The following is a 15828-nucleotide window of genomic DNA, read 5'->3' as shown; positions in this document are numbered from 1 at the left end:
TGAAATTTGCTAAATTTGTTATATGAGTATCCCATTGTACTATACCTCGAAAGAAATGTATAAAACGATATTTATAGAAATTTTCTCACACATCATTATTATTTTATGATTTGAGATTATCCCACCATCCAAAAAGAGTCAAAGTCCCTTCACTACCCAACTCCTCTCCACCTTCATAACTTCTCTCACTTTCAAGGTCAATTGAATCAGAGCCTACGCTCTTCAACTTGTTCATCAATTTCATTTAATGAAGGGGGAGCATGCAAGAGTCCTGACTCCCTTAAAAAAAAATTGCACTGGCTCCCCTTAAAAAAAGAAAAAGAAAAAAAAGGTCTACATGTAAATTTAAAAAATTTCAATTATCTTATATAAAAAATTAAAAAATTGATATTTCAGCCTTGTCAAAATTTATAAACTTTAATTTGACCCTCCTCTTGAAAAAATTGGTGTCGTCGCTGCTTCCAATTGATGTCACTCGAATTAAAGACGCTACACCTCTTGAGAAGCTAAGACGGTCAATTGGTGAACTTTTACTACATGAAATGAAAAAAATGAAAAACTAATTTTTTGTGATGAGTAGCAGTGAAACAGAGTTTGGGCAAACTGAATTGAATTAGGTTCATAGATTATGCATGTCTTGTTGGCTAGTTAAGAAATCAACTAGCAAAAAAGATGAGTAGTGTTGAACTTAGGCCCGTTTGATGGGCAGAAAATTTACTGTATTAATGGGAATTTATTTCAAATTTTTTTTAAAAAAATTCAATTCATCAAACATGGAAAAAAATTTTGGACTGTTGGAGGTGATTTTGGAAATATATTTCCAGAAAAATTTTTCTGACCATCAAACAGCCCCTTAAAAACAAGTTGGAACGGCTAAGTTTTCACGCTTTTACTGGCGTAATGTGGTGTTGTTAGACTAAATCGAATCTTGCAGATTAAATCACCAAAAAGAAGGAAATGGATGCAAGTGGTTCGAATTCGGGCCAAATTTAGCATTTACTAATTTCAATTTGTTTGATTTTGTCATATATATATATATATATATATAACTAATAGCTACCGGACTCATATATGTGTGATCATATATGTGTGATGATAATCATATAATTGTCAATTTGAAAGAGATTAGATTGTAGAGATGCAGTTGAAAAAGTATAACCTAAACTGCATTTTCAAAAGACAAAAATACTCTTAAAATAAAATAAATAAGTTTTCAATTGAGATTGATTACCATCTTTTAAAAGGTATTTAGATTTCTTGATAATACAGTTTGGTTTCTATTTTTTTAGCTTAATATCCACCTTCCCATTTAATTAATATTGATAATCCATATGATTGTTGCCATCTTTTGGTGGGTATTTGCATTTCTTGAAAATACAGTTTGGTTTTTATTTTTTCAACTTAATATCCCCCTTCAGATTTCATTAAAATCCACAAACCATATAATTGCTATCTAATTTGGAATATAAAGGGTTATATATATATATACCAGCTGACAACAGTAGAGATTTTCATTAGAAATAACCACAATTTGCTGTATTTAAAATACCTTTTATATCCTACTTTTATTTGATTATATTTTTTAATAAATAAAATAATAGAACAGTTTAAGATTAAAAAAAAATCGTACTCTATAACTGAAAAACAAGGAATACAAGAATATTAGCTACAGACAAACTTACAAATGTTACATAATTTTCAGCTTTTCTAATAGCGATGGAAATAATTACAAATTGGCACCTAACTTAACTTTTGAAACTTATCAAACAAATCCTCAACTTTTGCATGTAGCTCTCGAACAACCGTTCCTTCTTTATAAAAATTAAAAGAATATGTTGAAAATACAAAATTGCCTTTCTCTAACACTCTTTAAAAAAAATTCATAAATAAATTTTTTAAAAGACTGTACAATTAGTCAAGCCACTCGACTCAAACTCACTTGATAGATAAAACTCGATCAAACTCAACTCATTTATAAACAAGTCAAGCTCAAATTCAAATTTATTCTAGAAAAGTTAAAGAAGTTGAGTTCGATTTGTAAGAACTCAACTTGGCTTGTCTGCAGCCCGAGTTGGGAGCCATGCCGAACTCGCAGGGTCACGATTGTTCCTATAGGTGGTGCTTATCAACAAGAACAACCTACAATTCCTACAAGGAATATTCAAGAACTCAACAATATTCAAATATGCCCACTAATTTTCTTTGTTTACACCCTAGATTTCGGCCTAAAGCTCACCAACTTGGACAGCCCACCCAAGTTCTATACAAGGAGTTTGATGACTTTGAACTTTGATTCTAAAATTAAAAATTTGAAAATAAATTCTACGTATTCCAATCCTAGTTTTCCTTTGTGTTTGATAGCCCCAAATTTTCTGAATTGATAATGAAACATTTGATAATGCAGGAATTTAAATTCTATCTTTGATGAAGTCAAACCATTGACTTAAAAGAGAAACTTTAAAATTCTAGAATCATAATTCCACCTCTTGGAGTAGAATCACTAGAATTTTGATTCAAGAATGAACATACAATTTTAGAATCAAAATTCTTACAATTCTCAACTAGTGAGAATTTTAATTTTGAATTCCACAATTCCGAGCTCATCAAAGCACCCCTTTTAAAGTCCGCATAAGAGAAGAGAAAATCAGGGGCAGAGCCATCAAATTTTTTTTTTTTTGGTACAAGGGGCAAACAATATTTTGTAAACTTTTTATAGTGGTCAAATTAAATACATGAAATTGTATCTTATCTACAGGATCAGAATCCCCAAATGATGTAGGGGATTCATACCATCAAGAAGGGATTGACTGAAACAATCGATATCCAACTAACAAACACGAACAATAAATCCTCCTCAACTTCCAAAGACAACTTATAATACTTTCTTTTCAATTAGAAAGATAGTGTAAGACATTGAGAAGGGACCTCGAAGCATCAATTATATTTCACCAAATTACAATGACCAACAATAAAAGAAAAAAAAAAAACATCTGCTGATCAGAAAAAAATCAGCAGTTTTTTGTCAATCCTCGCAGCCCGGCGAGGACTGATGGTGGTTATTCAATTTTTTAAGTTGACATTTTATTTTACAAGGGAAATTTTACATTTTAATTTATTATCTTCCTTTTTTAATATTTTAAGAAATGAGCGGCTATTGAGAGTTGCATGCAAAAGGTGCGGTTGTCTGGAAATGACATGCAAAAGTTGAAGGTCGCTTTGGTAACTTCCAAAGCAGAGCCGAACATCTTTATTAGCTGGTTAATTAGGCACTTATCTGTAATTTTCAAAATTTACATCGCCCGAATCTGCCATGTATGGCCCGTCCGTACGGGCGAGATATTTTATAGTTATAAGTGGATGCAACTTCGCTTTCAATTTACTTTTGTTGGAAATGACATGTTTATGTCACAAATAACGGGGGACTTTGCTCGTGTATTCTTAATTCCATGACGGAGGCTAGTGCAGGTTTGTGTGGGCAGTTGCCTATACTAATCTACAAAAAAAAAACCTTGATACGTGCGGTTACTTTTTTTCAATTGTATATTGTTGTTCTTTAAAAATCCAAAGAAAATAAATTCCTACTACCCCTCACACATTAATTTTTTTTTTCGGTCCTTAACTTAATTGTACATAAATGAGTTAGTTTGGAGTTCAATCATGTCACAAAAGTTACTAATGCATTTGAATAGTACTGTCACGGGCCGAGTTTTTTCAGCCCACGTAGCGTCGAAGGCGTTCCCCAAAGCCTTCGGCCAGCCGTCTCTCTCTTAAGCTAGCGGAAGTATTCATCTTTTTTTCGGGACTGTGGACTAGACGAGGAGTGCTAAGCACTCGGCACACCATCACCCAGGTTTATCCCATTGTCGGTCATCGGCAAGCCGTGGTCATGAGGTTCTGTCAAAACTTCGCCATTCCTCCAAGTGCCTATCTACATCTAAACGAAATCTAGGTGGAGGTAGACTTCCCTTGAGTGAGGACCAAGTAGCATATCTATCTACTAGCTTGGCCGGGCCAGACACAGTCGACCGACAACAAGTACATTACCAGTTAATAGATGGATTCATAAGAGATATACATTAATATTAATCAAATTAGACTTGCCTTCTAAATTTGGAGGCTAAGTTATGCTTAGTGTCCAAAATGATCAAAATCACTCTTTTGTTTGTAAAGTAATTGCCCCTTACAAGGACAAGAACGGAATGTAATTTATTTGCTAAAAAGACTGGAATACCCTTGTAAGTCGTAAGACTATGTGAGGGATCAAACATGCATACTTTTAATGAGGTAAGACATGACGATATGTTTTCCACTTTTTTTTATAAAAAATCCTTGATATTTAGACCAATTACAAATCAGTTCATTTTTTTAAAAGTTGACAAATAGGTGCTTAACTTTCGAGAGAAATTCTTAAAAAAATACTAAAATCATATAAGACATTAATTTTAGTAATAAATTATAAAAATGTTATTTTAAAGGCAAAAGCATCTCTCGTTAGCCAAAAAAAAGACGAGTAGTTATTGATGAGCAGTATTCATCAAACAAAATCTCGCAAGATAATTGCATGCTTCAACTTGTACGCAGAAACAATACTTTTTTGTGGTACAAAAGCATAGGCCCCCATGGGTAGATGAAAATGCACTTCCTTAAGTCTGTTCACTTGATTTATGCCCATCGGAACTGTCTAGCATGTTTTTATAATAGTTGTCTCAACATCTAAAGTGATTAAGGCAGGTGAAGGTGCTTAATTTCAAAAAATAATTAAAAAGTGTAATGTTAAAAATAAGAAACATATTTAAAAATTTTAGTAATGACAAGAGTACTGCATCTGATTTTGTATAATTATTTTAGATACATTTACATATTATACTTAAGTAATTTAGATGTTTATAAATCTATTGTTTAGCTTAAGAGCCAATATAGTGGTCATAAACCTAAACAAAATAAACCCTAGAGATGAGGATACAAGCTTTGGGGTTTTATCCTGACAAGTCAACACAAAATCTTTCGGAGTGCATGTAGTTTCCTCTGCACTTATGTATAAAAAAAAGTGTGACACTTAAATCTTAAAGACTTGTAAATTGGTCATATTTAGTTATAACTTAGACCACCTAAGTTGAGTTTGATAGCATGCATAAAAAGATGTGTTTTGAGAGATCGTTGAAAATCTTAATAGCATAAATTTTATGTTGTATATTAAAAACCATGAATTTAAGGTCTGATGGAGAGAAGCGATCTGCCCTTAAATCCATAGATCTAAAATCTTATGATCTAAGAGCTTAATCTGACTATTTTGCTCCGTAATTAACGCCAAAAAAAATAAAAAAAACTAAAAATTGTTAAAGAAAAGAAATTATTTTAAAAGAAACATTTAATAGGAGAGGAGTTTGACTTTGGAAAATATCTCTTTCTAGTGGCCAATAGATAATACATCTTTACTTAAATGAGGACATAAGGATAAGGCTTGTCAGATATTTTTATTTTTTAACACCCAAAAAATAAAAAACTAAAAATGGTTAAAATATATAAAATCATTTAAAAAGGAACAGTTAATAGGAGAGGAGTTGACTTTGGAAAATATATATCTTTCCAATGGCCAGTAGATATTTTTGTTTTGAAAGCCTCCGTGTATACGTGGCAGCTCATTGCAGCAGTTTCTAGCATTTTATTTCAAAAAACATATTTTAAAAATAACATGTTTTTAGTCAAACACAAAGACTCCAACTGGAAGGGATACTTGAAGCTGGTAAACAAATGATCTCAGTAAAACAAGGCAAACTTCCATTTAGAAGGAACATTTTTTATATATAAAAAGAAAAAACAATGAGGAGGCTGCCTTCCGGCCCACAATGCAATAGTTTATCGTTGCTTCGTGCAGTTAGGCTGTACATGAGTCGAGTTGAGCCTTAATTTGACCAACTCCAACTCGACCAGACCAACATGAGTCGAGTTGAGCCTTAATTTGACCAACTCCAACTCGACCAGACCAACATGAGTCGAGTTGAGCCTTAATTTGACCAACTCCAACTCGACCAGACCAAACTCAGCTTGACCTAAAGTTGATCTCCACATAATAAACTCGAGCTTGACTCGACTCGACAATATAATATAACATCAAGCTTCCACTAGACTCGTTTAACACATTTACGTTAATCATGTCGTATTTTTAGCTCATTTTGCTTTATTAACTCATGTAATTGCCATTCGTTTAATTAATTTTTTATTGTAATTCAATATTCATGGTGCAGTTGGGCCAAACAGAATTCTTACAACTAAAACTCAACTAGTTTATCATTTTGAGCAAATGTTTGTGTAGCTTTAAGAACACTGTTGGAGTGGAGAGCTTGATCTATTATTTAATGGACATAAATTAAATCTATTTCAACAGGCATCTTTGGTTGTCACGGATCCAATAAAATCCTTAATAGCCAAATCTTTTTAAGGGTATTTATATAATTTTATATTTTTATGTTTTTGTGCCCTCCTCTGAAGATACATTTATTTTTCATATACTTTTGATCTTTCTAAGAGCTACGGCCATCGCAATACGAGAATATTACTTCTAAACCACTTAAAAAATCATTGTATCTTTTTCATCTTCCATTTTTTTTTTGTTTGGTTTAACGTCTTGGTGTCATCGTGAGTGTGAGAGAGAGGGCGTCGTTCCTAACACGCAGCTCCTCCGTGCTCTCCAGCCTATTCGAGGAGCTTCTGTCTCCGAGGGTTTCCTCGTGGGCCAGCGGCTGGAGCAGGGGCGATGGATCTGGACAGAACTAAGGATTTCCCCACTTTGATTCCCTCCGATAGGGGGTTCCCAGCAAAACTCAAATGAGGGGATGACAGGGGTTGCAGCTACGGGATGGTGCCCCAAAATCTTAGGCATCCATGGTGTCGAGAGAGAAACTGGAGGAGCAGCCGCAAGATTCCTCTCCTGCGATAGAAGAAGTGGAAGGGAAACCTCTCAACATCATGGAGGAGGACGACGCCCAAAAGACCCGGCCCTTTTAGTGGGCAGCAGTGGGGTGCTTCTTAGGCCCGAGAGGGAAGGCTATGATCAATTACGCAGAAGCATTCAAGCGTCTCTCGGTTCAATGGGCGGGGCAGATTGGCGTTCGCTTCATCATTCTTATCCGTGGGAACTTTCTGATCATGGTTCAGGTGGAAGAGAAGCTGCAGCAGATTCTTAAAAAGAGAACGTGGTTTATTGAGGGGGAAGCTCTGGTGCCGGAAGGTGTGGAGTGAACTCCCACCCGTCGGATTCTCAGAGCTCCCGGCCTTAAATAGATTTGAGGCGTTGGCAGGTAACATCACCCATATTGAGGAGGATAAAGGAGCAGATAATTCGAGAGGGTCTCTGAATCGAGAAGATGAAGGCAAATTCGAATTCACCACCCGGCATAGCAAGCCTAAGACTCAGAATGTTGGAGACTTAGACCTGATGGATGCCCGGGTGGTGAAGAACCCGTTTGGAGATGCTCCCCTTTTGTGCTCAGAAGTTGCTTGTTCTGAGTTTGCTTTCAAAGCAAACAAACCGAAGTCCAATAGGGGTGGTGCTGTAGAGTCCAAAGAGATGACGTTGGGAGAGGCTGGAGTGCGCAAAACCAGGGCCCAGCGTGCAGGTGCGGGGGGAAGACTTATTAGGTTCACGGGTAGTCATACAGCCCCGGTCCCGTTGAAGGAAGTCTCTGATGCCGAGTTCGCTGTTCCAAGCAGTGATAGTCCTCCGCGAAATCGAAGGCACCTCAATTCTCTACAGGGGGATGAAAGCCAAAAGGTGCGACCCCCTGAAGATCCTCCTTCCTTGGATTCTGTTCTACCACCTGTTTTTAATGAATGCCATGTCGTGGAACATTAGGGGGACTGGTTAGGGAGGCTGCTAGCCATGAGCTATCCTCGCTTCTTTCCTCTGAACAAATTTCCCTCTACTTTCTCTTTAACTCTATGTTGTCTAGTGTTAACTTTCAAAGGTGGCAGAGGTGTTAACCACGCTGGGCTCTTGTGTCCAATTCGGCTAATTGCCCCACTTTTTTTTTGGGTGGGACCCATCTAGATTGCAATGTTCTGTAGTTGTTTGTGACCGCTCTGGGCTCTTCGTTCAATGTTCGCTTAAATCTTAGAGATCTAATTTCCTTGTTGGTGGTATTTATTTGTCTCCTAATCGGGTGATTGAGAAGTTACTGAAATTGAGATTGGTGATCGATAACATGCAAGGTCATATCCTTTTGCTTGGGGATATCAATGCCATGCTGCAAGCGGGGGATAAAACTGGTAGGGAGGCCTCCAACCTCCTCTTGTGAATCCTCTGGCTCATTCATGTCGGACCGTGGTTTGCTTCCACTTATGGATAGCGAGAGGGATTTTACCTAGTCAAACCATCGTCAGGGTGAGGGGCTTGTTCTGTGCCGCTTAGATTGGTGTTTGATTAATAACAATTGGACCGAGTTGTTTGGGGGTCATAATCAGTTGAAAGTCCTCCCTCGATTCTCTTCGGATCACTCTCCTTTGCTTATTTTCGCATGACAGATCAGGTTGAATATGGGAGGGGGCGTGGCCTTTTCAAATATTTTAAATGTTGGCATGCCGGTCCTGCTTGTCAGGAGATGGTGGCTCAAGCTTGGAGTAGGGATGTTTCTCGTTGTGCAATGATTCAACTGATCATCAAGCTCGAATTCACTTGCAATGCTCTTTCTCGATGGCAAAAGGTGCAGTTGGGGCTAGTGGAAGAGAGGATTTCTTCCCTTAAGAAGGAAATTGATAGATTACAACTGCAGCGGGAGGCTGGCGATTCCTCTGATATGCACCGGCAATGGAATCTTTGGGAGGAGCTTCAGGCTACTTTGAGAGAGGAAGAAAGCAGGTGGAGGCAAAGATCCAAAGTGAAGTGGTTGCGTGAAGGGGACAAGAACGCTGCCTACTTTCAGGCTATTGCTCGGGGACGCTGAACCAAGAATCACATTGTGGAAATTGAAGTTGAGGGTGATATCTTGTCTGACCAAGGTGCTATTTGAGCGTGGCCCAGACTCACTTCTCTGAGTTGTTAGCTTTGTCGGAGGGGGGTGGGTCTCTCTTCTCGCATATACAGGATGGCCCTCGAGTCAGGTAAGGAAGACCAAGCCCTCATGTGCCTCATTTCGCCGGAAGAAGTAAGGAAGGTCGTGTTTGATTTGGATGGGGATAGTGTGCCTGGTCTGGATGTTTTCCCGGCCTCCTTTTTCCAGTTGCATTAGGAAGTTGTTGGGAGCTGCGAGACCAAGGCGATCTCAGACTCTTTTTGTTGGGGTAATCTAGTTTGGAAGATTAACAGAACCATCATTACTCTCATTTCCAAAGTAGATGGCATGAGGACCTTCCATGAATACCGACCCATTTCCATTTGCAATTGCATTTTCAAGTTCATTACGAAAATTAGTGTTCTCCGCATGAGGAATATCCTTAGTAAGATCATCAGCTATAATCAAGCTGCTTTCATCCCTGTTGGTCTATCTATGACAACATCATCCAGCTTACATTCTGCTAAGAAAGGGGCAGTATGCTTCCAGCTAGATCTTTCTCCGTCATGCTCTTTTGCACCTTGGATTCGAGTCTACTTGGGTGGAGCGCATTATGGTTTGCGTCACCACTGCTTCAGCTTCAGTCCAAATCAATGAAAGAATTGGAGAGTTTTTCTTTCTTCATCTTAAGAGGGGTCTCCGCCAAGGAGACCCTTTGTGCCCTTATTTATAGTGGTTATGGAGCTGGTTTATATGTGTGTTCAGATGAAAGTCGACCAAGGGCTTATTCGACTTCCTAAGTTCCCTCATGTGGGCTCCTACCCGAGCATGCTTTCTTTTGCAGATGATGTGCTCATGTTCAGCCGAGGTAACCTCTCCCCGATCTGGATTATTGCCAGTGTTCGTGACAGGCTCCACCTCCATATTGGTCTGAAGGTGAATTGCCAGAACTCCAGCATTAACCCTTATCACATCAGTGATAGGATTCTGGCCTACATTAGTACTGTCCTACCATGGTGTTAGCTACTTCGTTGGTGTTTTGGTCTTCCCTTCTTTCTTGGACAACTTAATGAGGATGGGTGCAGGAGCTCACGGAGAAAATTATCAAGAATCTTACGGCTTGTAAGACCAAGCTTTTAGCATACTTCGGGCGTCTTTGCCTCTTAAAGTTTGTGATTTCTAGCATCATTTGATATTGGTCGGCTGTGTTCATTCTTCCCTCTCAGGTTGCCAACAAATTAGATTTCTTATGGCGAAGTTTTTATGGGGTTATCTTGATCAAACAAAAGGGAAACACCCTTCCTGGTTCATGAAGGGGCTGCATGAAGCTTGGAAAGATATTAAGAACAACATTAGATGGAAGGTGGCGGATGGGCAGGTTTCTTTTTGGTCGGACAGATGGGCTGATGTTTGCCTTAGAGATCTATCAACACCGAAGGATTTCAGTGTTGTTCGAAGGTATTTTCCTTACTCCCTCTCCCAAATGAGGGAGGCCCCTCTAGACATTATTCACAGCAATGACATCCCCTCTCTTCAGGGGCTCACCTAATGTGCTCTTGTTCCAGGCTGAGGCTGCTCTAAGTGTTAAAGCTAGGGATATTTGGGAGACTATCAGAGTCAAGTATCCGGAGAAAAGTTGGAGGAAGTGGCTATGGCATAAGGAGCCCCCCCAAAGGCTAGCTGGTTTTACTTTATAGCTAGTCAAGAGAAGCTTCCCACCCAGGATTGTTTGCAGAAAAAGGGCTTCTTTTTGGCTTATTGTTGCCATATGTGTCATAAGAGTGAGGAATCAGCAATTCATATTTTGTTCACCTGCCATAGATCTGTGAGAGTGTGGAAATACGTTGTCAAAAGCTTCGGCAAATCTAGGGTGCCTCATAGAAATTTTAACTCGAGACTTAAATGGTAGGTCTTCTTCTAGCTTCAAGAGAGGTTGGCTTATTGTCATATGGAACCTCTGGACTTTTCGTAAGTCTTTCAGTTCGTCTGTCTTGCCAGATGCTTCATGGGGGAGATGTTGTAGGGATCAAGGACTTGGAGTGGAGAGTTTGGGCTGCTTGTGTGGACAGTTCCTCAGCCTTCGCTAGATCAGGCACGGAAGCTAGCAACTAGTAACGGGGATTCTTGTGGATGGCTAGCCAATCATTATGAGAAAATGACTTGTGCGTTCAAATAGTGGTCAGAAGAAAGAATGGGTGGACGGTGACGGTCTTTGGCATCAAAGGAGGTTTGAACAACCATGTTCATTATGAGTCCCACATTTTGGATCAGAGGAGACAGGGAGAAAACCAGCGTTTTTGACTCCATCATTGCGCCGTTTGTTAGCTGTGAGGACATGAATCTTTTTGTGGCCTCCAATGGCTTAGGTGGCGGAGAGGGCTTGTCGAAAGTCGTCACTCCCATCTTCCCAACTTTGTGAATGTCTATAATTTTGCTCATAGAATTTCAATTCTCCAGACCAACCCTGGTGTTGATGTTGTTGCTATACTCCAAAGTTTGTAAACGGAGTTGTTCTCTCTTGTTTTTCTATAGCAATTTTTGATTTGTTATAATAAAATAGTGGGAGGTCTAACCTCCAGCAGGGTTGGATTCGCAAAGATCCATACACATTTCATGTAAAAAACAGTGGATTTTAAGGTCGAATTGGGGGAGACCTTAAATCTATAGGTATGAGATTCTAATAATAGATCTTGAGAGTTGTTGGCTCCCTGGCATGGGCTAGTGCTCCCTATGCAGATCACTGATTTGAGTGGCTTGGGCACCATACATCCTTTGTGCCAATTGGGAGGGGTAGGGGGAGCAATGCATTAAATGGCCTATACTGCTAGCTTTGCCCTAGGCATCTCTTGGCCTTAGAGTCGTAAGTACTTGAAATTACAAAGACCATATATACGAAACGTTCATGCCATGTGCTAAATAGTTGCCAGATGTGTCGTAAAATTTAGAACGTCGTTATTAAGAAGACTATAAATAGTCACTAAACCACTATAAACCATTGTCCAACATAAACACAGTTAATATCAGTTTAACAAAAATTGTTTTTAAGCAACAAATTTTTAAATTTGAGACATCTAGCAACATGCATACAGCGAGGCATATATACCAGATGTTGTCCGATGACTAAACATTAAAAATCTATCATTAACAAACAACTACCATGTAAGCATTAGCGATGGTTTATGATACGGCAACGGTTCATATGCTTTTAATAGCGATTCAATGTCATTTTTTATCACAGTTTTTTAATTTTTAGCCATCTAAGAATAAATATACAAAAGAGAAGGCAAAGAATCATAAGCAAGCCTTGTCATTAAAAGAGTTCATCTTCAGGTTGAGTACATTTATTGAAATAAAGCTAATATTTAAAGTAGCTTCCCCTTCTACCTAATGTTGTAGCTACATATTCTAGACCTAGTGGTGATGTACCAATCCTCGGAACACACAGTGCTCTGACTCGATCATGAAGCTTGCTTCTTTTACTTCCATCATAGAGCTTGTTGGCATCAAAGGTGTTCAAGGTTGAGGTTCCTCGTCCGACTCAAAGAGAATGCAGAGTACGTACTCGACCTGTTCATTGCATAATTCCAATAAACATCACTTCAACAAGGTCTGAGAAAGAAATAAGAACGACCAGTTTTTCTTCTCTTCATCTATTCCTCTGGAGCATTTAAAAAACATCGGACAGAGCTGATAAGAGTAAATCAGCAAGACGAGAATTTAGGGATACCCAAAATCCTCGGCTGCTGAAGATCAATGAGATCCTTGAAGATACTAAGGATGAGAGAGTATTTATTGAAAAGGCAAAAATCAAGGAAGTCGTTGAGGATGAAACGCATGGTAACCAAAATAATAGAAAGCCAAAAATCAAGGAAGACGTTGAGGATAAAAACGTACTCAATGGAAAGGAAAATTGAGGGAGACGTTGAGGAAACTTAAATGACAATCATGGCAGATTCTGCCTTGTTACGATCTTCCTTCATCCACTCCAAAATTAGTGGATATTGTAAATCTTCGTAAATCTTCTCCTTTCTGTATATATATGTGCTTGTAACAATTAGTGAAACATACGTGAGAAATTCCCTTTCCTCTTTGTGCTCTCAATTCTCTCATGGTATCAGAGCCATATCAAATTGACCCAGTCCAATTTTCTCCTATGGCAGACGCAGGTGCTAGGACTAATTGAAAGTCAGGATATGACTGGTTTCGTTAATGGAGAAACCCCTATGCCTGATAGATATCTTCCCAGCAACAGTGCTGCAGTTGAACAAGCTGTGAATCCAGATTTCAATGCCTGGCAAAGATCAGATCGGTTGCTACGTGGATGGATCACAGGAACCCTATCTGAAGAAATATTGGGGTTGGTCGTCGGCCTAAAAACCTCCAAACAGGTATGGGATACTTTAAACCACAGATTTGCTTATGAGTCGCAGGAGCGAGAAATGCTCCTTATGCAAAGACTTCAGATGAACCGAAAAGGCAATCTAAGTATTGCTGAATACACCAGAAATTTCAAAATTATATGCGACGAACTTGCTGTTATTGGAAAACCAGTTTCAGATCAATCCAAAGTTTTTTGGCTATTGACTGGTCTCGGGCCAGAATATGAGTCCTTTAGAACGACCTATATGCGTCCACCGACTCCACCATATTTGGAAGTCATCGCCTTGCTTGAAAGTCATGAGACGGTAAAGAATATGTATGGAGATATTTCAGGTCCTCAGGTGGCATTTGTGAATCAACGTGTTCAAAATCAAAGGTATAAGGGATATAAAAATCAGGCGTTCAACTCTAAGGGACGCGAATTTCGTAAAGCCAGCCAAGGTAATTCATTCAACAACGACAAAAGGGAAAATAATAATCAGTCCAATGCCTCTTCAAAGGGAGTCGTGTGCCAAATCTGCAACAAAAGAAACCATTCTGCACTTAATTGCTGGCATCGTTTTAATCAAACATTCCAGCCCCAACAAGTTCCTCAGGCGTTGGCTGCAATGAAGATTGCAGATGGACAAGATCAACAATGGTTTCCAGATACTGGAGTGTCTGCTCATATTACATCGGAACCAGGTAATCTCAATATCTCAGCTAAATATTATGGTTCAGAAAAGATAATGGTAGGCAATGGCCAGAAACTTGACATCACGCATGTAGGAAATGCTATCGTTAATGATGGGCAAAATACTATTCCTCTCAAGAATGTTTTGGTGGTTCCAGAAATTAAAAAGAATTTAATTTCAGTCAGTCAATTAACAGCAGACATGCCTTATATCTTTGAATTCTCGGCTAATGGTTTTCTTATAAAGGACAAGAGGAATCGGCAGATTGTGGCGTCCGGAACCAGGCATGATGGTCTTTACATGCTGAAAAATGTAGGAGCAGCGTCAAAACTTCAAGGAAATCACAAGGCGTTTTTCTCAGTTAGATTTCGAGGAGCAAATAAAGAAGTGTGGCATCATCGCCTTGGCCACATAAATCAGCAGGTAGTAGAGTTTTTAGTAAATAAAAAGGCCATTAAAATTCTTGGCCCATCTAGTAGCAGATTTTTATGTTCCAGCTGTCAATTGGCTAAGTCATGTCGTCTTCCTTATCTTCCTATTGAAGAACATTGTGATGAATTTCTTGGTCGTGTGCATTGTGATCTATGGGGGCCTGCTCCGATCATCGGATCTCAACAATATAAGTATTATGCAATCTTTGTTGATGAATCTACTCGTTTCATTTGGTTTTATCCAATGCGATTCAAGTCAGACTTTTATGAGATTTTTAAAATTTTTCACAAATTTGTGGAAAACCAGTTTGGGAAAAGAATAAAAATTTTTCAAACTGATGAAGGAGGAGAATTTAATAGTAATTCTCTTGCTTCATACTTGCGTGAATATGGTATTCAACACCTAAAAGCATGTCCTAAAACCCCTCCTCAAAACGGAATGGTTGAACGCAGACATCGAACTATAGTTGAACTTGGACTTGCTATGATGTTTCACGCTAGTATACCTACAAAATTTTGGGTGGAAGCCTTCTCTACAGCAGTGTGGTTAATCAATCGACTGCCAACACCGACTCTTAATATGAATAATCCATTCCAGCTCGTCTTCAAAAAAGGGGCAGATTATGGATGCATGAGAGTTCTTGGAAGCCGATGTTTCCCTTATCTACGAGATTATGCTAAGAACAAGTTGGAGCCTAGATCCTTACCCTGTGTTTTTATAGGGTATAGCTCAGCACATAAAGGATATAAATGCTTATACCCACCAACAGGTCAGATTTTTATATCCAGAAATGTTGTTTTTGATGAAAATATATTTCCTTTTCGACAACCTGGGAATTTATTTTCATCAATTTCTCAATCTCAAGAAGGCGTCACCTACAAGGCATGGCTTGACGACAACCAATCAGTTGAAGAAGGACCTCAGCCTGGCTCTAACAATGATCTTGCAAATGATTCCATTAGAACTCGTTGTCACAACGACAATCATGATTTAGCTACAAGTGGTGGCGATTTTCCCCTTGCTACGGGTGCTAACCATTCTCATGTTATAGATGCTAGCTCTCCTCAACAGGCCATCGAGCTCTCTCTCACTGACTCCATATCACACACTCCCATTGATCCGCAGCCACCATCTCTTATCAACTCACATTCCATGGTCACCAGGGCAAAAGATGGCATAGTTAAGCCCAATCCAAAGTATTTCATTTCTCTTCCGGTTCCCTTGGAACCTAAAACAGTCAAAGAGGCGTTCAAACATCCAGGATGGGTGAAAGCAGTGGAGGAAGAAATAGCAGCATTGAATCTATGCAAAACATGGACTCTAATACCCCGAACTGCTGATATGAATGTCATCTC

Source organism: Nymphaea colorata, chromosome 2 (assembly GCF_008831285.2).
Source record: "Nymphaea colorata isolate Beijing-Zhang1983 chromosome 2, ASM883128v2, whole genome shotgun sequence".
In the NCBI taxonomy this organism is placed as follows: domain Eukaryota; kingdom Viridiplantae; phylum Streptophyta; class Magnoliopsida; order Nymphaeales; family Nymphaeaceae; genus Nymphaea; species Nymphaea colorata.
Note: the sequence above shows the minus strand (reverse complement) of the source record.